This window comes from Felis catus, chromosome B2 (assembly GCF_018350175.1).
Source record: "Felis catus isolate Fca126 chromosome B2, F.catus_Fca126_mat1.0, whole genome shotgun sequence".
Lineage (NCBI taxonomy): Eukaryota > Metazoa > Chordata > Mammalia > Carnivora > Felidae > Felis > Felis catus.
Genome location: NC_058372.1, coordinates 120,890,001 through 120,916,237, shown reverse-complemented (window position 1 = coordinate 120,916,237; position 26,237 = coordinate 120,890,001). Strand labels below are relative to the sequence as shown.

General features: G+C 43.0%; 2 long non-coding RNA genes across 3 annotated transcripts in view; one reads left to right on the top strand and one right to left on the bottom strand.

Moving 5' to 3' along the window:
• Positions 1-266: 266 nt before the first annotated feature.
• On the bottom strand, positions 267-7,130 carry LOC109499904. Its single transcript, XR_002157477.3, has 3 exons — positions 7,063-7,130; positions 4,983-5,623; positions 267-553 (listed from the first exon to the last, which is right to left on the bottom strand). It is a non-coding gene; the product is annotated as an uncharacterized LOC109499904 (long non-coding RNA).
• A 48-nt stretch (positions 7,131-7,178) lies between these two features.
• LOC109499907 overlaps positions 7,179-26,237 on the top strand; it is a 23,265-nt gene continuing 4,206 nt past the window's right edge. Inside the window, exons 1-8 of one of the 2 annotated variants that reach the window (XR_006598314.1) lie at positions 7,179-7,247; positions 13,735-14,074; positions 15,168-15,667; positions 18,711-18,861; positions 19,741-20,050; positions 20,308-20,442; positions 22,358-22,531; positions 22,952-23,138. This is a non-coding gene — a long non-coding RNA (uncharacterized LOC109499907). Of the gene's footprint in view, positions 7,248-13,734; positions 14,075-15,167; positions 15,668-18,710; positions 18,862-19,740; positions 20,051-20,307; positions 20,443-22,357; positions 22,532-22,951; positions 23,656-26,237 lie in introns of those variants that run through there. The other variant, XR_002742125.2, reaches the window with a different exon arrangement.

The window sequence follows — 26,237 nt, the reverse complement described above, 5'->3', positions numbered from 1 at the left end:
TTTGAGACAGAGAGAGACAGAGCATGAATGGGGGAGGGTCAGAGAGAGGGAGACACAGAATCTGAAACAGGCTCCAGGCTCTGAGCTGTCAGCACAGAGCCCGACGCGGGGCTCGAACTCATGGACCGCGAGATCATGACCTGAGCCGAAGTCGGCCTCTTAACCGACTGAGCCACCCAGGCGCCCCTAAAACTGTATTTTCTAAAGAGAGTTTTAGAGACGATCCCTGCTGATAACGGCTTTGTTACATATCTGGCATTTGAACGTGGCTTATTTCAGTTTTATTGGAACGTGTGAATGTGAAATGTTTTTCACAAGAATAAAAGAGTACGTCGCACAGAATACAGGTGTGCAATGGGTAAATAGATCTAGGAGTGAAATTCTGCGTTCTCCCATGTCAACTTGGCAATGGCACTACTCCTTTCTTCTCACAGCATTTGCTTGGGATTATGTAGGAAATAAGAGGCTAGAACAGTTTTGATAGACAATCCTTCGCCAAAAACCTTCTGGAGGAGAGCAGAGTTGAACTCTCAGTTTTCCCCTGCTCTCTGGCCTAAAAATCAAGCGAAAGGGAACATTATCAATGGCCAATTCTTTGTAACTGGAAGGTCTCATGGGTGTTACTTATGACCAATCATTTCAGAGAAATCACAGTCCTTGGAGGATGGGACGGCCCAGATACTCTGGATTCTTTCTTCAGTCCTTTAACCAGAACTATAATTGCTCTCCAGTCTCCATCCTCCTAACTCCTATGTGCCCAGCCCTCAAATACTGGAATTTCATTCAATGTCGTTCGGCTTATGAAACAGAAAGTGACTCTCCCTCCTTGCACTGCCCTAAGATGGCCAGAGCTTGACCGTGGCCCAGCCTGCTGTGAAGTAGGTCCCTGTAGGCTGACATAACTATGAGAACATGCTCAAGGGAGGGCAGGGCCTCTGGTCCTCAGGACCAGGACCGCATCACATGCATCACATATAGGAAGCCCTTTATCCCCACGTTACATAGACTGGGTCAGAATTCACGGAGCTTCTGCAACTTTTCTACAACAGTGAAGATACTTCCAGTATTCTTTTTTTTTTATGTCTTTTTATGCCAATTCCTTTCATGTGTGTACATGTTTACATACACAGTCTACCTGAAAATTAAAAGTAAAAAATAAACTCAACATTTTGCTTTCAATTGCTGTATGACGAATGTGTCTTTTTTAAATTTTTTTTTCAGCGTTTTTTTTATTTATTTTTGGGACAGAGAGAGACAGAGCATGAACGGGGGAGGGGCAGAGAGAGAGGGAGACACAGAATCGGAAACAGGCTCCAGGCTCTGAGCCATCAGCCCAGAGCCTGACGCGGGGCTCGAACTCACGGACCGCAAGATCGTGACCTGGCTGAAGTCGGACGCTTAACCGACTGCGCCACCCAGGCGCCCCAGAATGTGTCTTTACTAAGCCGTGTATCCGGCACAAGGTTAGGCACGGGGAGGGCTATAAACGAAGAATAAGGAATGGGGTCTGCCCTAAAGGGAGATTTGCGTTCATCGAAGAAACAAACCCGCCTCTCCTCTCGCATTCAAAGTACAGTTATTTTCAAAACCTATGGCAAGTACTGTATAGAAGTATTTAGCTCCGAGTGTAATAAGAGCTGAAAGGAAGAGTTGGCTTGACTTCAACAGCCAGTACAAGCTCCATCAAGGACATCAGATACGAGCTGCCTTAAAAGAGAAAATTACAAGAAAACTGAGGGACAGGGTCTGACGTATTATATTATGCAGAACGCAGAACACAGAAACACAGACACGGAGATGAGAGTGGGCACGATCTGTGTTAGGATAATTAACGTGTCTGATCCAAGAAGGCTGCAAATTTGAGTGGAGGTACATCACAGGGAGATGCTTCCTCGCTTTCTCTTATTCTTTGGTTCTCTTCTTTCCTTCAACAAATACTGATTGAAAGCCTGTTAGGTGCCTGGCACACCTCAGGTACTGGGGATAGATAAGGGACACCATCTACTGATATGCAGCCTACACTGTAGTCAGATAGACAAAGTAGGAGGCTGACAACAAAGGAGAAGGGTTGGAGGAAAGAAGAACAAAGTCTTGAGATTAGGGAGAAATGATCTGGAACTCGCAACAAGGACCAAGAAGATGCTACTGCATTTTCAGGCCCCGGGGCCCATGAAAGAAACTGCCCCATGAGAGAGGGATGCACAAGAATCAGTGCCTTGAGGGGAAAGCAAAGTTTCAACTAGGTCCGGAAGGTGAAGTACATATCCTGAAAAGTGGCCAAAGATACAAGGTGTATGGCTGATGACGGACAGTGATTTATTTATAAAGCACCAAGTAGATGGGTTCGGAGAAAGGGTAAGGGTAAGAGATAGGATCAACTTCATTGTGTGGACCAAACAGGAAAATAAAAGTGTGTGTGTGTGTGTGTGTGTGTGTGTGTGTGTGTGTGTGCGCGCGTGTGCGTGAGCCAACTTTTCATCATTCACCTTCCTCCCTACCTTATCCGCCAGCAGTAAGGCCCCATTTTGAATTCACTCAGTCCTGCTAGAACGAAATTCTCTCTCTCTCTCTCTCTCTCTCTCTCTCTCTCTGAGGGAAACCCCTCAGACTTTGTAAGCTTTCCTGTACACACACACACACACACACAAAACACCATCCACCCAAGATGCATCTAAAAGACCAGCACCAACCAATCGACAGGCTACCTAATAAGACTGGAAACAAATTTCAAAATCTTCAGATCCTCTCTTTACAGCTCCACCAAACTTTTAGTTCCCACTGCTGCTTCCGGGGTGCTGAGAGTGGATAATTACTTGGAAAGAGTTAAAGTGCACCTTCGGAATAGGAGTTACTGTTCCAGATACTGAAATTTTCAAACCACTCATCCATTTGACAGTAAACTATATTCCCCAAGCATGAAGCTCGTACTGAGTGACCTACAAAAATGGTGAGTCTGTTCTTTTGAAGCTATTATATGCACTTATCTTATTTGGTCCTCACCGGGATCCAGTGAAATAGACAAATGTAGACACTGAGGTCACAGAGTTAAATCGTTTGCTCACATTCACATAGGACCACAGGGAGATTTACTGCAAAACTAATGAAGATAAATGTCAGGACTCTCCTCTTGCATGGGCTTCTTCCAATATCCCGGACGGGAAAGAGGCCCACCAATTTGTCCGCACGGTTATAGTGGCTATAAAACTTGTAAGAGTGAGACATTTTAATCGCAAGTGGTGATTAAAGCACAATTGGTAAATATTGCTATCTCTTTCTACTCCAATTTCCCCTCCATTGCATTTCTCTTCATGTTGGGTGGCCTTGATCATTTTTAGGATCCAGCTAAGGAAAAGTTGAGTTGGGAATATCTATAGTTAATGTTTTATAAGATCCATGTATGGGATCCGAAATGGTTCATGTGTATAATAGCTATTGCAAGCCTTCCCAGTGTAGGACTGACTTGGGCATGCACTCTCCAACCCTCTGCACACACACACACACACACACACACACACACACACACCCCATGCCAACTCTGCTGGCTTCCACACAAAGATTTTAGGGTTACAGGTTGTCCTATAGCACCTGGCACTGAAAGTAGGTGGGTCTGAGTAGTGGAAGAGAAGCAAGTTTTTGCATGTTAAGACTCACTTACCATCCCATCCTCTATAGAAAATATTCCAAAATATTCCAAAATATTCCAAAATTTGAAGGGTATGCAGCCAAAAAATTTGGGAAAAGTATTACAGAAGTGTGCCAGGCTAATAAAAATATTGTGCTGCCTTTACAGACTTTGCAAGATAAATGACATTGGCCAGCCTTTTAAACATTTGTAATCCTTAGCATTTCTTTGCTCATTATAAATGGATATTCACCATCATACTTAATTTTTATTTCTAATTTGTATTCTTTTTCCTGGAGAAGACCTTTGCCAAGTTGTATGAGCCCTCAACATACGTTCAAAGAAACTAGGTGTTGTAACTCCTAGCCTGAGGAAGGTTCCTGCCTCTCAGCTCTACCCAGGCCATTTACACAGTATCGGAAGTTACAGTGGAGCATCTGACCGGCGGTAATTTCCACTAAAAGCGGTTCTTTCTTTCTCTCCGAATGACTTACCCATGCTGACCATTTTGATGCCATGAAAAAATTGAGAAATTCCCCTTTCCCAACCCCAAACCTGCACGCCAGTAGTTTTCCTTTTCACACATGCCTCTTCATTTCCTGATTCTGGTCTGGGCTTGAAGCAAAGTACCTGAATCCAGCCAGAAAGGCTGTTATTACAGTAATTTTGGCCTAACAGGGGCAGGAAATACCAACAACCTTATGCGAGCTATTCTCCAATGAAGAGCCAACCTGAATGTATAAATGTGGGGCCCTTGCATAATTCAGATGATGCACAGATAAGATCAGGACATTTGGAAACACCTTTCCTCCTAATCCTTAGAAGCACTGGATAGATATGGATTCCCCACAATAAAATCCTGAAATAAAGGACTGTAATAACATTTTTTTTAATGCAAGCCCCAGAGAAATAACAAATAACATTTCTCCTGGGAATTTTGTTCCAAATCCTAGCTTTAATTGTCAAACAGATAGAGAGAAGTAAGACCGCCAATGAAAACAAAGAAGGTGCGGTATTATTTTTTGATAAAAAGGATTCCCTGTCCAGTTCCTGCACAATTGGTTGTGTTAACTTTAATCAGAATCCCAGGTAAAACAAAATAAAGTTATTTTGCCCAGTGCGTTATAATGAAGAAGAAAGGAGAGAGAGAGAGAGAGAGAGAGAGAGAGAGAGAAGTGTCATCCATGCAAACTGCCTTATCTTCCCACAAAGACCATAACCCAGCTCATAAATACATAAAGCACATACAACATTCAGTATGTCAGGCATCTTTCTCTCAGTGAAACATGTTACCAACAAACTGACATTTTCAATACCTGCGTTATAAAGTTTGAAACTCAATCCTACTTTTCAACGTTACCTAAAATCCTTGGCTCTGACGTTTATGCTACTCTTTCTTTTACTTCCACCTCGGGCAACTTTGAAGTTTATATTGTTGTTTGCAGCATTTGACGTAACCGTTTTGTAGTTGTGTTTACTATGCCAGTGCATAGCATAGTTCGAGTGAAACAAACATTTTAGAATTTGCATTGGCCTTGTTGCGACCTGCCTGATGAATCACCCTTGCTGTTCCAGCCCATCGTTTCCCAGGACTGACACAAGGCTGTTTTGCCCCATTAATTGGAGAACTCTGTTTACGCTGATTCAAATACATGTCCAGGCTGGGCTGTTTGAACTGCTTCAGGGAAAAGCACTAAGGCAAGGCCTGTAGGTAGGTAGTTCTCTCTCTGAAGTCTGAATACGGGGAGAGGGTCTGGCATGAGATGTTCAAAACCACTCCCTTTCTCGGGCGACTGAGTCTTGTTCTTTGTAAGGTTAGTTCTCAGCATGATTGCATGGCTTCTATTGGCGTAGCTCCCAAATTTTGTGGTGTTGATGCATTGACTGTTGAGGGTGGTCACAAAACAGATTGTGGAACTGGGCAGAAGGACACTCGGTCACTGGAGCTGTCACACATCTCCTGCAAAGTCCTTCACCCAGAACAAGAACTCAGGCCTGTGTCTGTGGATAGATGATTAAATAAATACATTAATGCATAAATAAATAAATACATACACACTAAGGAATGAGAAGAAATAGGATATGTAACTAAACTTTATAGGGGATAAGGCCCTGCCAACCCCAGAGATTCACTTAGACAAAAGCCTGGTAATCTTTTTTTTTTTCTGGTTCCCGTTTTCTTCTTTAATTTTTTTTAAACATTTATTTATTGTTGAGATATAGAGTGTGAGTAGGGAAGGGGCAGAGAGACAGGGAGACACAGAATCTGAAGCAAGTTCCAGGCTCTGGGCTGTCAGCACAGAGCCCGACGCGGGGTTCAAACTCACAAACCGTGAGATCATGACCTGAGCCGAAGTCGGAGGCTTAACCGACTGAGCCACCCAGGTGCCCCTAAAAGCCTGATAATCTTAATGGCATTTTGACTTTATGTGTTTCCTGGCACTGATCAGGCAGCAAACGAACCAGGTCAGAGACTAGAAGGACGTGCCCCTTTTTCATTGTATTAGCGCTAAATTAATAGGAATATCACTGACCCTTAATTCTATTGAAATCTGTATTATCTATTTTATGAAGTATTTTTGCCCCTGGCTGCTGTTTTTCCACCCACCCACTTCCTACCTTTTATTTAGCCTTTTGACTTCATTCTGATTTCCTTCCAAATTGGAAGTATTAGGGAGGAGTCCTTGAACCAGTTTTTCTCTTAATTAGAAACTCGTGTAAAAATGAGACCAAGAATAGGGTGGGGGAAATGGTAAAGAGAAAAGATTAAAAAGCAACTATGATGTGGCTATGGGTTTCAGGTTGTCACAGTGCAGCTTCTCTCCAAAATCCAGGTAAATTATGAATAGAGAGGAAAAGTATATACAAGTCAATCATCCTCTTCAATAAATCTAGAGTTTACCCATCAGTCAAGTTCACCCTGAGTATAGTATCAATCCTACTCCAATAGCCCCTCCTTATGCATGGAATATATGTTCCAAGGCCCCAGTGGATGACTGTAACCACAGATAATACTAATACTATATATAGTATATATAGTATACTATACTATAGTATATATACTATAGTATACTATACTATAGTATACTATACTATATTATATAGTATACTATACTATACTATATTATATAGTATATATATATATATATATTAGTATATATATATTATATTATATAGTATATATACTATATACTATACTATACTATATTATATAGTATACTATAGTATACTATACTATATATAGTATATATAGTAGTATATATACTATGGTTTTCCTATACATACATACCTATGATAGAGTGCAATTTATAAATTAAGCACAGTAAGAGATTAACAACAACTAATAAAATAGGACAGTAATAATAATATACTATAATAAAACTTATGCGAATGTGGTCTCTGTCTCTCTTTCTCAAAATATCTTATCATACTGTACTCACCCTTCTTCTTGTGATGATGTGAGATGGTAAAATGTCTGCTTGAGGAGACAAAGCGGGGTGAATGACACAGGCATTGTGATGTAACATTAGGCTACTATTGACCTTCTGCCAATATGGCAGACGGAGGGTCATGGCTTCCTAGCCATGGTTGACCATGGTCTGAAACCACGAAAAGCGAAACCATGGTAACTGAAACCCCTCTATAATTAACACTTTAAGCTTGGTGATGGGGGATTGGGGGTGCAAAATGGAATACAAGCAGTAATGAACGAAACTTTCTGTGTTGCTAATGAATAATTAAACCACACTGAAAGGGGTGGAAAAGAACAGAATTATCCTGAGTAACTTTGGGAAATAGCATTTTGTCTATATAAGCAAAAAATGTACACAAAATATTATACTCAAGGAAACTGTCTTTCATGGGTATGAGTTAGCAATTCTGAAAATATTTTATGCATGTGTTAGGACTGAACAGAAAGTCTATAATGGACAGTGAAAGCAAGGTTTATCTCTGTCAGAAAAAGGAATCACAAATTAAGAAAGGGGAAGACTAGGTAGAATGAATTTTGTGGTGTTAGATCAGAAACAGAGGTATCTATATAAACTCATAGATTTAAATGTGTGCGTGTGTGTGCATGTGTGTGCACATACGCATGCATACACAGATGGGCTGCTTTTAGATGACCTGGAACCATTGTTTTGTTTTGTTTTGTTTTGTTTTGTTTTGTTTTGTTTTGTTTTTTGGTGGACTTACATAGGGTCCTTAGAGAAAGAAGAAAATGTATGTTGTTAGTCATTTAAGGAAATACGAGGCTCATCATAATAAGTGCTATTTCCAAAGGGTGCCGGTGAAGGCGTTAATAAGGCAAGGCACATAACTGGGCATAATTTGGGGCACGTGGGTGGCTCAGTTGGTTGAGCATCCAACTTTGGCTCAGGTCATGATCTCATGGTTCGTTGGTTCGAGCCCTGCATCGGGCTTTGTGCTGACAGCTTGGAGCCTGGAGCCTGCTTCAGATTCTGTCTCCCTCTTTCTCTGCCCCTCCCCCACTAGTGCTCTCCCTCCCTCCCGCCCTCTCTCTCTCTCAAAAATAATAAAGAAACCTTAAAAAATTTTAAAAAAAGAACTGGGATAATGCATAATGGGGGAAGGGAGTAAGAAAATACCAATAACAGCTAAGAATCCCTGTTCCCAATCCAGGAGCCAAGTTGTAAGTATTGCAAATTCCATCTACTCCATCCAGCTCTAATAACATAGGCACAGATTTAGATGCTATTGTTTAATTTTAGGATACACTCGAGCTATAAAATCTGCTTAAAACCATAAGCCCTCCTGTTTAAAATTGAGAGAAGAGCAAACACAAACTTTTAGAGCCAACATAAACTTTTTAGGCCATTTTTAAGCCATTTTTTGAATTAACAAGTTCTCATCAAAATGAAAAACAGGACCACGCGAGAGCAGGTCTCGAGGATTCCTCACACAGACTCGAGAAAGTTACAAGCAACCAAGTGACTCTCTCCAGAGAACTTTCTCCGGAGAACTTTCCATTAGTCATTTGCATGACTTCAATGAGGTATTAGTCAAAGAGATTTTGCTGCCACCCAGAATGAATCACTCTCGGGTCAGTGAAGTCTTGGAGGGGTACTGACGAGCAATCCACTTTTCCGTTTCCAAGGAAGGATTTATTTATGTGTGAGTTCAAGAAGGCCAGAAAATTACTAACACCTCACACCAAACTGAGACTTGAATCAGAGAATTAGCAGGTACACAAAGCCTTGTGTTGATGGAGAGTATGAGGGTAGTTAGTCTCCGTAATGTGAGCACTGTGATTTCTCTGACCTAGGATTGCTCTGACCTAGGATTGCTCTGACCTAGGATTTTCTTGGTTCTGTTTCACCACTGACTGTGTGGTCTTACCATTGTCTGCGAAAAACTTGTACCCTACTAACACCCCCTGTCCTGTAACCTCTCTTCTAATCTAACCAGCGGCCCTAACGGACCAAGAAGGTTTAAATCAGACTTCACGCGTTTGCTTTCTTTACCTGACTGAGCTGTCGGAGAAGTTTGCAGTAGGCTATATTGGAAATTCAAAAGATACAATCATCCATAAATCACAGGGTCAAAGGCCTAGCCCGGAGCTAAAATGTGCACAGCTATGTTTTGGATCTCAAACTCTGGACCTAGAAAGAGCATCACTATTTACAAAGTTTGCCCTATGGCACAGCTGAGAGGACAGGTTTTTAAAATTTGTCAAATGATTTACATTTATTTATTTGTTTGTTTATTTATTTATTTATTTATTTATGTATATCAAAATAAGTGTACTTTTAAAAAAAAATTTTTAATGTTTATTTTTGAGAGAGAAAGAGACAGAGCGTGGGCAGGGGAGGGGCAGAGAGAGAGGGAGACACAGAATCCCAAGCAGGCGCTCTGAGCTGTCAGCATAGAGCCCGACACCGGGCTCGAACCTACGAACCATGAGATCATGACCCAAGCCAAAGTCGGATGCCTAACCAACTGAGCCACCCAGGTGCCCCTAGATAAGTGTACTCTTAACATCTTTCATCTATCTCATCCATTCCCACACCTACCTCCCCTCTGGCAACCACCTGTTTGTTCTCGGTATTTAAGAGCCTGTTTTGCTTTTCTGTCATTTTTTTTCTTCGTTTTGTCAAATTGGTCCTTGAATTCCACATAGGAGTGAAATCATATGGTCTTTGTCTTGTTTTGCCTGACTTATTTCACTTAGCAATATACCTTCTAGGTCCATCTATATTGTTGCAAATGCCAAGATTGCATAGTTGGGCAATTTTTCATTGTGTGTGTGTGTGAGCACATGTATACACACATTTTCCTTATCCATTCATGAGTGCCTTAAATAATTTACTTTAATAGAATAAATTCACATTTACTGAATATTAAATAAGTGCTAAACCTAAAATCTAGAATAGTATTCATTCATCCCACAAATACTGATTGCTATGATGTCTTGGGCTTTGCCTAGTCACTGGGGAAAGAGACGAATGAAAAGATGGTCCTTGCCCTCAACAAGCTTATGAGCGGAAGGAACATGTATAAACAAAATGAACAAAAAATCTGATACAACAAAGTGTGAGAAGGATGCATAAAGGAGAGAGCTTTTAACCCTAGGGTGTCAGGAGTTGTAAAGAGAAGGTGTTGCGGAAACTGACATCTGGGCTGATTAAAGGACAAGTAGGAGGTCACCAGGCAGCCCTTAGGACAAGGGCAGGTGGAGAGATGGGTGGCACCGCAATTTCTTTGGGCAAAGAAAACAGTAGTCCAAACGGAGGCATGAAATAGTATTTGGTCCTACAAAACTCAGTCAGTATTACTGGCGGGTTGGACGTGAGGCAAGCAGGTGTCAGTTACGATGGGAGGAGACCCTGCCGGAGGTCACCAGCTGGCGGGGGCCACCTGTATCACACCCACACTCATGCCCAGCTTTGATCTCTCCGGCAGTGGGATGCCAGGGAGGGGTCTTCGGATGAGACATGGTCAGACTTGCAGATGGATGGCTCTGGATGAAAACAAAATGAGAGAAAATACGGTGACGGCATGTGCTTTGCGCGATCTGGTTAGAAATCTTTCTCCCCAGCACTGTTTCAATCTTCTAAATCATATTTAAGAGCACTAGCCTTTCCTTTTTTTTTTTTTCATCCTTCAAACCCCGTGCCAACTGCTAATGATGCCAGCAGCCACGACATGGAGCGTGGGGGGGGGCACCCACAAGCTGCCACCGCCACCCCTTTTCTCACCTGTTCCTTCAGCCGTCCCAAAGAAACATCCCGTCTAAGGAAAGACATTGTACTTTGCTCTGAAAGGGCAGCTTCAAGCCAAGGCTCTGAGCCCCCCTTTCCAACCATTTGCAGCTCTAAGAAGCCCCTCTAATATGCAAATGCTGGAGCATCGCTGAGTAAGCAGCAAGTGGCTCATAGAGGACCCTTTGATTCTTCCAGACCTCAGAGGTCTTGTGATGTCTTCATTCTTTTTTTTTTAAAGTTTATTTAGTTTTGAGAGAGCAAGAGAGAGACAGAGCATAAGCAGGGGTTGGGGCAGAAAAAGAGGGAGACACAGAATCCGAAGCAGGCTCCGGGCTTTGAGCGCTCAGCACAGAGCCCGATGCGGGGCTTGAACCCACAGACTGTGAGATCATGACCTAAGCCGAAGTGGGACCCTTTACTGACTGAGCCACCCAGGCGCCCCATGATGCCTTCTTTCTTGTGTAAAGCCTTTGGGAAACCTCTCTCAGAACCCCACTGGTCTACGAATGGCTGAGAAAGGTCCCTGCAGGTGGGGTCTAGGGGGAAAGTTTCTATTCTTCAAGAAACTGGCAACAGATGGTCTGGCCTTTGGCTAAATCTTCAGCTGAGTTTCCCAAAAGTATGAGCAGGTGTGAGCTGCCACATGACCATCTTCTATCTGAGAAGCCAACAGCCTAGAACAACCCTGTAAATCACAGGCAGTATTAATGATCATCTGCAAAACCAGAGTGAATTTTCCTGCAGTACTTTCAAAACAGAAAATTAATAGCTACTCATAAATACTTTCCTTTTTTTACACATTTAATAATTTTGGTTAGGCACACTGTGATTACTTTGATCTTTTTGAGTCTGTAGATACCACGTGTCTTTCTTTTTTCTTTCCTTTTTTTTCTTTTTTCTTTTCTTCCCATTGGTTTTCTGCTGAGCTGTTACCAAATGGTGGATTGCCCATAAGAATGAAAACTACTTTCTTGTTTGAAAAAGTAGCATCAATTAGGCAGGGTGGCCAGACTTAACAAATAGAAATACAGACAGCCCAGTTAAATTTGAATTTCAGAGAAACTACAAATAATATTTCAGTATAAGTACATTCCGTGCAATTTGGGAACATACGTGCTAAAAAAAAAAAAAAAAATGGCTCCTTTTATTTACCTGAATTTCAATTTTAACTACGGATTCTATTTGGCAACCCATTCAGAAAGATTTGAGTATGGGGCGCCTGGGTGGCACAGTCGGTTAAGCGTCCGACTTCAGCCAGGTCACGATCTCGCGGTCCGTGAGTTGGAGCCCCGCGTCGGGCTCTGGGCTGATGGCTCAGAGCCTGGAGCCTGTTTCCGATTCTGTGTCTCCCTCTCTCTCTGCCCCTCCCCCGTTCATGCTCTGTCTCTCTCTGTCCCAAAAATAAATAAACGTTGAAAAAAAAAATTTAAAAAAAAAAAAGAAAGATTTGAGTGTTAGTTTATGGTATTTTGGCCAGGCTATCTAGCCTGAAAAAAAAATAAATCTTCCACCCAGCTTTATAGAAAGAAATATGGAGAAGTATCATATTGTTCAATTAAAGATAATTCGATGTCAGTAGGATATTATGTAGCCATTGCAAAGGACATTTTGTGATAAGTATATACAAATGTGGGAAAGTGCACATTATAAGCTACGTGAAAAAAGCAGGATGCACAATTACATTATAGTAGTAAAATAATACCTAGCCTTCAAAGAATGCTGATACGTAACAAGCACGTTCTAACTGTACTTTGTATTAACTTGTTTAATACTCGCAGTTGAGTAACTGCTGTGGTTATCCCCAGCATGAAGATAGACATTGAAATCCCAGAAAGGTTTACTTGCCCACTAAATATTATATTGTTACACATATACATATGTTGCCATATAAGCATTCACAGATACGTAAATGTATGTTACCAAAAAGCCACATGAAGAAAAAAGGACTAGAAGAAAATGTAACAAGCTATAATGTTCATTATTGGGGGTACGAATATAGTGATTTCTAAAATCTTATTCCTGCATTTTCTGTATTTTCTACAAGAACATGCGTTGCTTTTCAGATAAAATAATAATTTAAGTGGAAGACTGTACAAATTAGAAAATTCTATTCCCATTTTTGATGCCCTTGTTACCTGCCCCTACTGTATATTATGAAACTAGCTTTGAGGGGTTACGTACGTCACTGTTAAGTTTTAACCCACCCAAGTGTTCGTCGGGAAGATACGGGCCTCTGTCTTTGAAATTGAGGGCACCTTTGGAATCAATCGATTTATCCAATCCCATGATTCCAAGTGGCCACTGAACATTCTGCAGAAAATGAAACAAGAAATTTATCAATAGATAGATAGATGCGGTTCCTGTGGCTTTTTGTACACATTCCACTAGATGGAACAATACTGGCTTTGCAGCCCGCAAGGAAAAGTACAGGCAATTTATACATGCCTCCAAGTCATTTCCTCAACTTGCCCTGAAGAATCAGTTCCTGCAGAGAATTCTAGGTTCATCCTAAATGAAATAGGTCAAACAGAGAAAGACAAATGCCATATAATCTCTCTGGTATGTAGAATCTCAAAAACAAAAACAAGCTCATAGATACTGAGAACAGATTGGTGATGGCAAAGAGGCAGAGGTTGAGAAATGAAATGTTTTCTTTCTTCTTCTTCTTCTTCTTCTTCTTCTTCTTCGTTTAAATAAATTGAATATAAATTAAAAAAAAAAAGACAAGGTGAGGTACTTATGCGGTGTTGGTGCTCTTAGGGAGAGGCTTTGTCTGCCATATGTCAGAGAGGACTTGGGAAGAGCACGAGGCAGGCTCCAAGCTAACCATGAGGCGAGATTGTTCCAATGGCTCCTATGCCATTACTAATAAGAAATTTGTTTTTTCAGGAGACTGGCACCAGTAAAACATAAGCTTCTGGCTTTTACTTTAAAGGAAAGATGCCAGCTTCTCAGCTCATCCTTTAATTGCCTTCTACGTAATAGGAGAGGTTGTTAGTATAGAGAACAAGCCAGAACAGGGATAGGGAAGCCAACCGCTCTCGATTCCGACCATGGAAAGTTCACTGGGAGGCGTGGTTTGAATCCAACCAGAGGATGCAGGAGACTGGAGAAGATTTCCCTTTCGCTTCAGGCCCACAGCAAAGTACATTGCCCTCTTTCCTTTGCGAAGCAACCACCGAGCACTTCTCAGAGAAATGCCACAAAGATGCCTCAGCCTCGAACAAGAGTGAGTCATTATTTGTACCATTCGGTGGCACTGCGAACCCGCCTCTGCTCTTCCTCACAGTTTTTGTTTTCTTGGTATGATAATTAGTTGTTGGCATTAAGAATGTGTCTTCTGAGGAACAAAAAAAAAAAAATCGGGCACCTGTTATTTCTGGAGTGAGTTTTCTATGCATCCTATTGAGGTAAACTCTCCACTCAGAGTCCAGGCGATGTGTGGTCGCCTAACCCAGAGCTCCAGGGTTCTTATGCTATGTTTATACCAGTCCCAAATAAGGAACCCGATTTCCAGCTACTAGCCTCTACCTTCTGCTGAGATAAACAGAGAGCAAACTGTTCAGGGAATGCCAGAGTTCCTCAGTTACCAAAAACTTGAAAGTTATCATCTAGTGATTCTTAACCTCAACGACACAGCAGAATCACCTCGGTAGCTTTTTGAGAAATACCTGTGCTGGGACCCTACCCCAGAGCAGGTAGACAGAATGAATCTCTGGGTGTGGAGCCATCCGGGGCACTGGCTTTCTTTTAAAGCTCTCCGAGTGCTTCTACTAGAGGGCCAGGGTTGAGAACCACTGATCTCATCCATCCAGGCCCTTCTTAATGAAAGAGACCCAGAAAGGCAGATGGACTGTCCCAAGGTCCCATAACTTGTTAGGCCGCGTGCCCTTCTCTGTCCTCTTCTAGTCTATGAGCTCTTTGAGCACCTGAACCGTAATGATGACGTTTAAATCCACAGTGCCTACCACAATAAATGTGTGATGAGGGCAGAAAGCTGGGAAGGAAAAGGTGGGCCAGAACCTGTCCCATGGCCTCTTATAAGACAAATTATTAAGATAAACTACGATGAACATTTTTAGCCCCCAAACTAAGCCACTAAATATCAGATTCCCCAAAACTTATGACTCATTCATTTCTGGAAAACTGCTCTGAGTCAGCTTGCCCCCCAAATCCCAAACCAAATGACTTTACCCTAATTGGTCCAACTTTTTTTTAAGCCCAGTGCTTGATGTCATTCCATACCCTATTTCTCATTAAATTCTCATTCTGTTGAGTTTCTTTCATTTCCTTAGTTAAACTCGACACTTTCCAATTAACAGGTCCTTCGCCACGGCCTGGTTTCCTTCAGCCCCGAGATACCAGAGTAAAGAGGGGAATACGGAGAAGTCTGTCCTGGGATGCAGGACACATAGGCCTTGAGCCTGAGAGTTGCTGAGGCCTCAGCACAGAGTGCCAGAGTATTCCGTAGCTGCACATCTTTCACCAGACAGCCAGGTGGCATTCAGGCGAATGCAAGTGTGGCGTGACAAAAGGACTCAGGATTGGGACACCGACGTCCGGGGCCCTGGAACTGTGCAGCGGCATTGTGGTCCCCATGCCCTCAGCCTCGGAACCACAGTGCACACAGACCAGCCTTCCAAATGCCTGAATCTCTACACTGCGTTGCTTTGCCGGAGGGAGTTCTCTGGATATCTCCCCGTGACAGACCGAAGCACCTGAGAATGAGTATCTCCCCCCACTTCTGTGGTGGTCTTCAACCCCAAACCATCAGGAACTGGGGTCTGCAGCTCCCTTCTCCCTCAGGTGCAGGAACTCCAAGGTAAGTGTTGAGTTTCTCCTGGGGTGACAGTCCAGTTACCCAGCTGATACCTGCTCACTACCTCGCCTTTCATTAGCTGCCTCTCCTCTTTCGCCCTTGTCCACTCTCTTCCTGGTGTTTCCTCAGCTCATCCCCCAAAGAATGAAATCCTGTGTCAAGGCCTGATTCTGGTCTTCTTTGAAGACACAGTGGCTGACCTGGTCGGCCTAAAGCCATTTGATTCTAGGGAAGCTGTTTAACTTCTCTGAGAGTCGCTGTTCTCAAATGTAAAGCACGGAAGGGATTTTAAAGCCTCCCTTGGTCAGAGGAGGCGAAGAGCTGCTTCCCTTGGCTGCCAAAGCCCTCCCTGACCCGCCGCGGTTTCCTTCGGGCTCTTAACCCTTCACGTCTAAGTGCTTCCCTCCCCCACAGGGAGTTCCTTTGGATTCTTGCAAGTGCCATGTTCCCACTTGCCTTTGGAACTCTCACTCAAGCTGTCCCTCTGCCTGGAACACTCTTCTTCCTTCTGTTTGTTTGGCTCACTCCTACACATCCTCTAGCTCTCTGCTGAAATGTCAATTCCTGTAGGGAAGCCTTTTCTGCCGCCCAATCGAGGACCGTGCTTTTGTTGTGTGCTACCAAATATAGTGTTCCCATCGTCACATTTGACATGCTTTCCAGTAATTTCTATTTATTTCTCCAAGTCCACCTCACTCCCCAACCACCATCACCGCCAGTTATTTCGCTCCTTGAGAACAGAAATTCCATTTATCTTGCTCCCCCCTGCAGCCCACATCCAGCGCCCTGTGTGCCCACGGTGGGTACGTAGTAAGCAATTGTTGAGTAAAATGCACACTTGTTTACTAAACATGAGAGGGTTGGGGAATAAAAGTTAAAACAAAGGTTTCCGATCAGCCGTGGCTCTGTCTCAAACGGCTGGCACCCAAGACTTGGCTTTTCTCCTCACCTCTTGCACTTAAAGCCTGGGGGAAAAGGCAAGTGAAGGATGCAATTGCCCTTAACTTGAGAACTGCTTTGTCGCTTCATCCTAGTGTGGGCTCTGGTTATTTTTAACACGAAAAATTTTAAAGTTGGAAAGCACTGTGTTAAAATAATCTAGCTCAGTACTTATAAAAACGTGGAGTTAAAATTTGGAAAAGAAAGTTGAGTAGCAAGCACTGAACACGAACGATGCTTGGAAGCAGAAGTCATCATGTTTATCAGCTGCTAAGGACAACGCAGCCTTCCTAGGTGTGGGCCTTTCTGACATTCCTTTACACTTGGTGGCCTGATGGGCTTTAGCGCAAAAAAATATCCCTGGATCTTCCAGGGATGGGCCCATGTGCAGGGAGCTACTCTCAGCCTCTTCCAACCACCACCTACCTGAGAGTAAACTCCAAATCCCATAGCAGGTGTCGCAGACTCCCTGGGTCTACACTGCCTATCTTTCTCTCCAGGCTCATCTTCCCCTATATCCTGCCACACACCTTCCTTGTCTCTTTATCTGCAGGCGTGTTTTGTATCTTTGGGCTGTTGCCTTGCTCTTCACCCAAAGGCAGACTCCTCCCTCTCTTGCCCACCCTTCGGTCCATTTTCCTGGCTGATTCCTTTCATCCTCACATGCCACGCGGGCCCCAGGGCAGCCTTCTCTGAACTTGTAGATCGGAGATTCCATTTCTGGCTTCCACGACCCCCTGAGTTTTCCTCCAGTACATTTATGTATTGAAAATGTTGGTTTGCGGGGCGCCTGGGTGGCTTAGTCGGTTGAGCGCGGACTTCGGCTCAGGTCACGATCTCGCGGTCCGTGAGTTCGAGCCCCGCGTCGGGCCCCTGTGCTGACAGCTCAGAGCCCGGAGCCTGTTTCAGATTCTGTGTCTCCCTCTCTCTGACCCTCCCCCGTTGATGCTCTGTCTCTCTCTGTCTCAAAAATAAATAAATATTAAAAAAAAATTTAAAAAAAAAGAAAATGTTGGTTTGCTGTGCCCCACCTACGTCACCCCTAACCCCTTTATGGGCTTTTTGAAGATAGGAACTATGTCTTGCTCATCTTTGTCTCCTCAATGCCAAGCATAGCACCTGTTATTGAGTAGGCATTCAATAAATGTTTGCTCAAATATACCAAACAACACAATTATTTTTCGTGTCATCTAGCCCTTGTCTGACTTACAGTAGTGGGCACACTTTCATACACTTCTGATGATTGATTTCCTACTGAATTATAATTTAAAAGTTCTTGTCACATGCAGTTTAAGCATTAGTCAATAAATGTCCACAGATTGGAAAAAGGAAACATTCTAGCTTTAAAAAAAAAAAATAAATGTTGTAGGGCACCTGGGTGGCTCAGTTAGTTAAGTGTCCGACTTGATTTCGGCTCAAGTCATGATCTCACGATCCGGTCTGTGGGATCAAGCCCAGAGCCAGGCTCTGAGCTGACAGCACAGAGCCTGCTCTGGGTTCTCTCTCTCCTCCTCTCTTTGCCCCTCCCCCACTTGCTCTCTCTCTGTCTGAAAAATAAATAAATACACATTAAAGAAAAAAAATTTGTTTTCAAGTTTATTTTTGACAGAGAGAGAGAGTGAGCGTGAGCTAGGGAGGGGCCGAGAGAGGGAGACCCAGAATCCAAAGCAGGCTCTAGCCTCCGAGCTCTCAGCCCAGAGCCTGACGCGGGGCTTGAACTCACGGACCATGAGATATGACCTGGGCCCAAGTCGGAAGCTCAACCCACTGAGCCACCCAGGCGCCCCTGAAAAAAAAAAAATTGTTTAAGTTTGTATACTGTGCACAAGTCTCTCGTGTTGAGTGCCCTGACCACAGACAACAGTCCTGAGGTGCAGCACCTGGGAGAAGGGAAAACATTTCAGGCATTGAACTCCAAGAGCAAAATGGCTATTGCTCAGATCTCCCATGAATGCGAATACGACTGTACTGTTCGTAATTCCTAAGCAGTCAATAAAACTAAATAGAAGTAATCCTTTGTTGAGATGAATGAAATCTGCGGTTAGGCTTTGGAATTCATTTCTGAGGGAGGGGTTGTCAAAGAAGCTGTTCTCCTGTTCCACCCCAGTGCCGGCCCAGAGAGGGACCGAGGCCAGCGTGTCCACACCCGAGCCAGGAAAGGGCGGAGCCACCAGCCATAGAGCCTGAAGCAGGAAGCAGAGCCCCTGGGGACAGAAGGCTGCCACACCACTGCCCTGATCCCAGGCTTCCAGCACAGGGTGAGGTCTCCCGAAGTTGGGTTTCTGGGGCTTTGCCTTGTTCAGAACTTTGGCACACTTCCCACGTCCCAAGCAAACCATGATAGCTGCTGTTGACCGAGCTTTTGTCAAATGATGGCCTGCACATTTGCATAAAACCTGCCCTCCCCCCACAGGGGAGTTAGAAAATAATTTTTAAATAATTTTATTATTAAACAACAATAATTTTTTGGAGTAACAGGTAGTTTTTTAAAATAATTTCCCCAAAGCTGCAAAGTTAACATCTGGGGGTTCCATCTGCGCTCATAATGATCAATACATTAAAGCTGTGATAAAACGTATAGCCTTGATGTTATTTACATGTATCAGCTCATTTTATTCCCACAAAAGCCTTTTTTGGAAAAAGGTATCCTTTTGTTACTGATGAGGAAATTGAGGCAGAGATTAAGTGAGGTGTGGACAAATGCCTGCCCCCCCCACCAGCCCCCGGAAACGTGTAGTATAGTGGGGGTGGGGAAGAAGTCCATCTCCTATCTTCTGAATCAGAACTCTGTCTACCCATTTACCTTCACGCAGACACACACACACACACACACACACACACACACACACACATACACAGAGAAATGCTTTACTTCTGGTAAAAATAATAAGAAGAAGACAGGTGGAAAAAGGATTGGGGAGAAGCCAGATGTGTCATTTACATAACACATGTTCTTCTAAACATGCCAGGCACCATGACAAATAAATTGTAAGATCACTCACCAGTAATTGAACTACAAGCTGGGAGGGCTAGTAGACCCCCAAACCGGCTCACGGTACAGATGATGGAGTTCTACCCCACTTTGCTCTAACGTATAAACTACAATTATGAAAAGACAAATGTGTTTGCGGTTTTAGCTCCACAAATATGAAAGCACTCAAACGGAATTCCCTGAGAGCACCAGGAATGTGGCTTCCAATGAAGATGGTTGTCTTTTGCCGTGGAATATGACATGAAGCTTCTTGACATCTGAAGATTTCCAATGTCCACTTTGAGAGCCCACCCATCAGAGCACTGTGGCAGCAGGAGTGTGGCCGAGATTAGAGGTTGAAGACAGCTTTGTCGAAATGAGCTACTGGCCTCATGAGACCTGCTGAGGGGGTGAAGTGCGCAGGGAGGAATAAACCCTGCCATCAAAAATGTCACCTTCATCCATGAGACAACAAGGTTGGTTCCTACCACTTGCCCTTGTGTGATAGCTGTTTCTCCTGGATTAACATCACACTGATTAATGACGCCAGTTAAAAGCCAGAGCATGCTGAGTGCTGACCTCCGTGAAAGATTGCAAAGTTATGTAAATCTAATAAGGGGCGTAGGAAAGGGGGCATGACACTGGAAAGAGTTTCCTTGCTCCTCTGCTTGTTAGGGATTTGCATTAGAATGAGGTCAGGTCATCACAATTTCTGTTTTAATTTTGTCAATAGGCAGTCATGAATTGTGGTCACTGTCTGCCATCCCCAACTTCCTAGGCACCGAGTGGCACAGCCTTTTCCAGTATCGGAGAAACTTCCAATCCTGCTGAAATGACTTGGTACTCTATTTCCAGACAGGAACGTAATGTATGTATATGGGAAAATTAAGTCAATATTTAGCTTAAGCATCTTTTGGCAATACATAGCTTTAAACATAGAGTGGATGTAAGTGTACCTTGACCAAAGGCTCGCCATGGGTCATTTGCTGATATGAGCATATCAGAATCATTGAAATTCAGAAAAATCCAGTTTTCTGCTCACACAATAGCCCTGATGTACCGTAAACTAGCTCAGGGACTTTGTCCTTGATGATTTACTATTGGAACACTTCCAACTCTCCCCATGGCTCACTCCAATATGGGCTCCCTCAGGCCTTCACTCTAAGTCACCTTCCCAGAGAGGTCTTCCCTGACCGTTCTTTTTAAATTTAAGCCTCAAGGGACTGACCCTGTCCCTTTCCACGTCCCTTTCTCATTTTCTTTTTTTCCCCTTATCTGCTTTATCTTATACCTATTTATTTTATTTCTCTTCTATCGGCCCCTCCTAAAGTATAAGCACTATGATACCAGGAATTTTTCTCTGTATTTTTCCCCACTGCCAAAAATCCTTGCTTGTAGATGAATTCCTAGTACATAGTAGTCATTCAGTAAATATGTGTTGAATGGATGGATGGATGGATGGATGGATGGACGGATGGATGGACGGATGATCACTGGATCTTTCAGCTGGCTGGAATCTGACAAAGAGAGTACAGGTCCAAAAGTAAATAAAGGACAAGCTGATTTCTCAGTTTTTCTCTCTCTGCATGTTGGCAGTTGTTAAACCATCTGCTGTACGAGCCAGCTCTACCATTTCACTCCTGAAACCCTGTGTTAATTACATCGCTACATGGTATTTCTTCACTTCTACCGGACAGCCATGTGGTAATGATCTTCGGAGACAATCCTAAAAGAATAGTATTTTATGATTTGGTTACAATAAGAGATTAAGGTGGTTACAGAAGACGTGTCTGTAGGCAATTCTCAAGTCTTTATGTGTGGTTGCACATAGTATCTGCCTCATGGGACAAACTCTTTATAAAAGTTAAGAGTCCCGTTGTCAGAGGCACTGTTTATACACTTACCAACTATTCAAATCTACCTCTTCTAAACACATTAGACGCTAGTTTTTATACTGTCCTTTTCTGTGTATAATCAGGGACACGGTGGTCATTAACGTCCTCAGTCAAAGGGGTGTTCCTGATTGGTTCTGTTGGATCCTACTTTGACTCCAGGTCCTGCATGGCACCCCTCCATTCCATAAATTGTCTATGCCCTCTCACCTCTGTTAGAGGTGAGGTAGAAAGTGGACGTATGGAAGCTTAGCACCTAAAGAGGGCGGGTAATCCACAAGCAATAAGTAAGAGAGGAAAGAGTAGGCCATTATCCAAAGGCTCTTGGAGGTCCTCTTGAGACAATAACCAGTGCCCAATCTGCCTCTGTTCAGCTCCCTGGTCCTGGAGCTGGCAGGTCCTTCTTTTGGTATATACCCCATTCCTTCTCTTCCCCACTATCGGTCAGCCCTCCCTTTTCCTGATACAGTTTTATTTAAAGATGGAGGTAAAACTCGGCTCTATGTACCCTAAAAGGTCCCCTCTTAGAATGGGCTTTTCTATGAGCCTTTGTGTTTGCTTCACTGAGGCTGGAAGAGGGGAAAATGGTCACAGGGAACAGAACGTCTGGCAAGCACATAAATTAGTATTTCAGGATTTAACCTTTTAGCTTGCTGAATGAAATCCTCCACATCTGAGGATTACTCTGAGACCCACTTCTTGTTTGAGACCTGTTGACTCTACTCCATTTGGCATAAGTTATCCCCTCCTCAGAAGTACCGTGTCTGCATCACTCATTTGTCTCTCCTGAACACACTTCAGTCTTGCTCTAGTTTTTATTCTGTTGTGTTTTAATATCTTCTAAATTCACCTTTTGTTTTGTCTTTCTACCTATGTGATCAACTCCTTTAGAGCAAGGAAGATTCCCAAAAGTATTTTGCAAGCCTGTGCCTCCCACATAATAAGCATTCAGCAAACATCTGCTGATACATTGGTCAAGTCCCAATCTGGAAGCACCTGCAAGGTACAACTGACTACGAGAGGCAGGATGCTCGTCGACATGAAGTGGTATTCTGCAACTTTCAGGTAGGGAAACCCTCCTGCCCTAAGTATTATCACTAGAGGTTCTGACACAGAATTCAAGGCACGGGGTGCACAGCCTAAACAAGCAAAGTGACAAAACTCCACAGGGAAGTTTATATCATCATCATTATCATCATCATCATCATCAAGATTTGACTACTAACCATGTTCCACATCCTGTTGTGGGTCCTTTACACACATGAACTCACTTAATCCTTACAGTAGATAGTCTGCATGATCCATATTCATGGAGAAAACATTTGTGTGTGACCTAAGAGAATGGGCTCGATATGAAAGAGCAAAATAGAAATTGAAAAAGATTAAGTTTCCGAGTTAGTATTATTTTCCCATTAAAGTCTCAATGCTCACCCCAGGAAAACAGCATATTGCATAATATTAAAGGTATTTGCATTTTTTTTCTAGTGCTCTAAAGCTCTCCATTACCAAGGGAAAGGATTTCCACTCAATTAGATCACAAAATAGAGGATTATGCGGTTTGAGTCCCAACATGGGGAAGACTTGAAGAGATTGTGTGTCAGAAAAACTAACTGAAGACAAGAGCTACAATGTGTGTTAGCACGGAGGCAGTGTCCGCCCCAAGAACAGTCAGGTATTTGTCTTCCTTTGTGCCTTCAGAGGGCTGTGTTGAGGGCTAGCACTCATTTCCAGGAGAAATGAATCGCGCACCCTCAGATTGGATGTGGCTAGCTGGGTCTAGAGGGTGTCAGTCTTTGAGCTGCGTGCCGTCTAACGTCAACACTTCGTTTACTTACAACGTAAATTAAATCCCTGAGCTGGAGCAAGCCAGGGGAGAGACAGCGAGCTAGACTTGTCACGGCAGGAAAGAGTAAAACACAGGGATCCTCGCAAAACATATTAAAGATGTAAATTTGGGTAGGAAAAAATCCCGTTATGATTATTGCTTATTACCTGTTGTTACTTAATCTGAATTCTTCCAGGAAATTTGAGTTTACCGAATTCAGCTTGGTAGGACTCAGTGGAATAAAGCTGAAAGAAAGAGTGTTAAATTCTCCACCTGGTTTGGTTGTTGATTTCTCTTTAACCTATAGGTGGTTCGTTGTATTCTGCCCTTGACAGATAGTTAATAAAATTATGGTCAATTTGGGTGTTTAGTTTTTCTGAATGAGGTTTTGCTGATGGGATCATTTAATAAAGCCACGGACTCACTAGGACAAAGGCACACGTCCCAGAACCCATAGGAGCCTTTTTGCTCTCACTGCCACTCACTGTACCCCAGTATATTCACACTACTGGTCACCAGGAGGACCAGATGAAAAAGGGTGAAGACAGCAGCATGTGGTTGATGCTCAACAAATCATTGTAGAAGGGACGTTGTTTGAAGTTATAGACTCAGATGTCACTTGGAAGCAGTTATCAATAAATGTCTCCCTATTTAGCTAACTTTGATTCTCCCGTACTGGAGAATATATATGAGGATGAAGCCTGAATGGTACTAAAACTAGTAATTTACATGTGTAACCAATATGGATTTTTCCACTTAGGTCAATAAATGTCACCATCTGTGGGGCATTCGATAACTAGCTCCCTATGGACGCGTGTGCGTGCGCTCGTGCACACACACACACACACACACACACAGGGAAGGTTCCAGGTCTACAGGACGCACCACCCCAGGCTATGCTATGTGGCAAACCTATCTAGTCTGCACTGCCCAGGGGGCCCAGGTGAGAAAACTAACAGGTTTTCTGTTTGAAATTGGTTCCCCAGAGCCCAGCAACGTCTTTCTTCCTCCTTATTTGGGGTGGAGAACATGAAAGAAAAAGCTATTATATACCCGCTGAGTAAAGAACCTAGAAGGGGATTCAAAAAAACTAGATCCAGGGGCGCCTGGGTGGCTCGGTCGGTTGGGCGTCCAACTTCAGCTTAGGTCATGATCTCACAGTTCGTGGGTTCGAGCCCCACGTTGGTTTCTGTGCTGACAACTCAGAGCCTGGAGCCTGTTTCAGATTCTGTGTCTCCCTCTCTCTCTGCCCCTCCCCTGTTCACATTCTGTCTCTGTCTCAAGAATAAATAAACATTAAAAAAGAAATTAAAAAAAAAAACAAACTAGATCCAACCTACAGAAAATTTTTTTTTTGCCTTCTAAAGAGTTAAAAATTTGGAAAGTTTTGTCTAAATATGTGGTTTGCAGCAGCTCCAAAATAACAGAAGACCTAGCATCACTGGAATGACGTTTCCATGTGGAGCTAATCGGTGAGACCTGAGTAACAGCCACTCTTTTCAGACGGCCCTGTTCAGTGCCCACCTAGCCTGAACATTGGGGTTGAGGGCAAGAGGGCTACAGTAGAAAGAGAGCTGAAGGGGCGCCTGGGTGGCTCAGTCGGTTGAGCGTCCAACTTCGGCTCGGGTCATGATCTCACGGTTCGTAGGTTCGAGCCCTGCGTCGGGCTCTGTGCTGACAGCTCAGAGACTGGAGCCTGCTTCAGATTCTGCGTGTCCCCCTCTGCCCCTCCCCTGCTTGCATTGTCTCTCTCTTTCTCTCAAAAAATAAATAAAACATTAAAAAAAGAAAGAGACCTCAAAAATACCAACGAACTTACCAATAAGATTCCAGCAGATTTGCATTCTTCACTTCCCTTTCGGCCGCCCTCAGCATGCCCTTTTGTAGCCATTGGTTTTAGTGAGTGTTGTCATTAAACATCCTACGCACGTTTTCAGATAACAATAAATAATGATAGCTAACTTTTACTGATCTCCCACAGTGGGCCATGCACTCTGTTAACCGACATATGTCATATCTTTTCATTATTCTAAGAACACAGAGATATAGTTACAACTATTATCTCCTCTTTAAAGACAGTAAGCAAGCTTGGAAGGTTTAAAAAATGTGTCCCAAGGCAGAAAGCTAGGAGATGGTAGGGATAGTTAAGCCCAGATAGCATCACTCTTAGCCATTAGACCACACTGCCTCTAACGGGAAACCCACTGTTTCATTATTATTGATTTAATAATGCACATTGATTTAAATATGCGCATTGAATCCTTGAGGTAAAGAGGTGAAACTCAGATCCCTAATTTAGATTTTCTCTCTTTCCTCATGCAAACAATGGTGATATACGCCTAGTAGACTAAAAATATATCACACAGCATGTAGACTTTTACAAACAGAGGGGAAGTTTTTGGTTTTGGTTTTTGGTTTTTGGGTTTTTTTTTATTTTATTAGGTGTTTTTCTTTTTCCTTAAGACTTCATGTTTGGGCACTATCTAGAATACCTTGCAATAAAACATAAATTTGTATTACATTTAAAAGCCTTTCAATGGTCCGTTTCATTATAAAAATAGCACACGCTGGATAAAAATAAGAGTATTCCACTTTAAGTACACTTTAAGCCCTTCCAGAAAAGCTAAAATATTGGTACTCTGTTCAGCCAAAGCTGAGAAGGAATTCTAAGCAGAATTCTAGTAAAACCCTATATTAAAAACTAAAGATAGAAATATAAAATGATAGGCTAGATAAGGAATAAGTATTTTTAAAATATAAATAAATAAACAGAAGAATTTTGGAACATACTGGCCTCCCCCCACTCTGTTCAACAGCTTCCGTTCAAATGTTCCAGTCTGTGCTTCTATGACAAGATAGTGTGGAAGGAAAAGCCAAATCAAATGAGAAACCCAGTCGCTAAAATGTGTTTAATCATTTACAATGTCTGCCCTTTCACAATTCAAA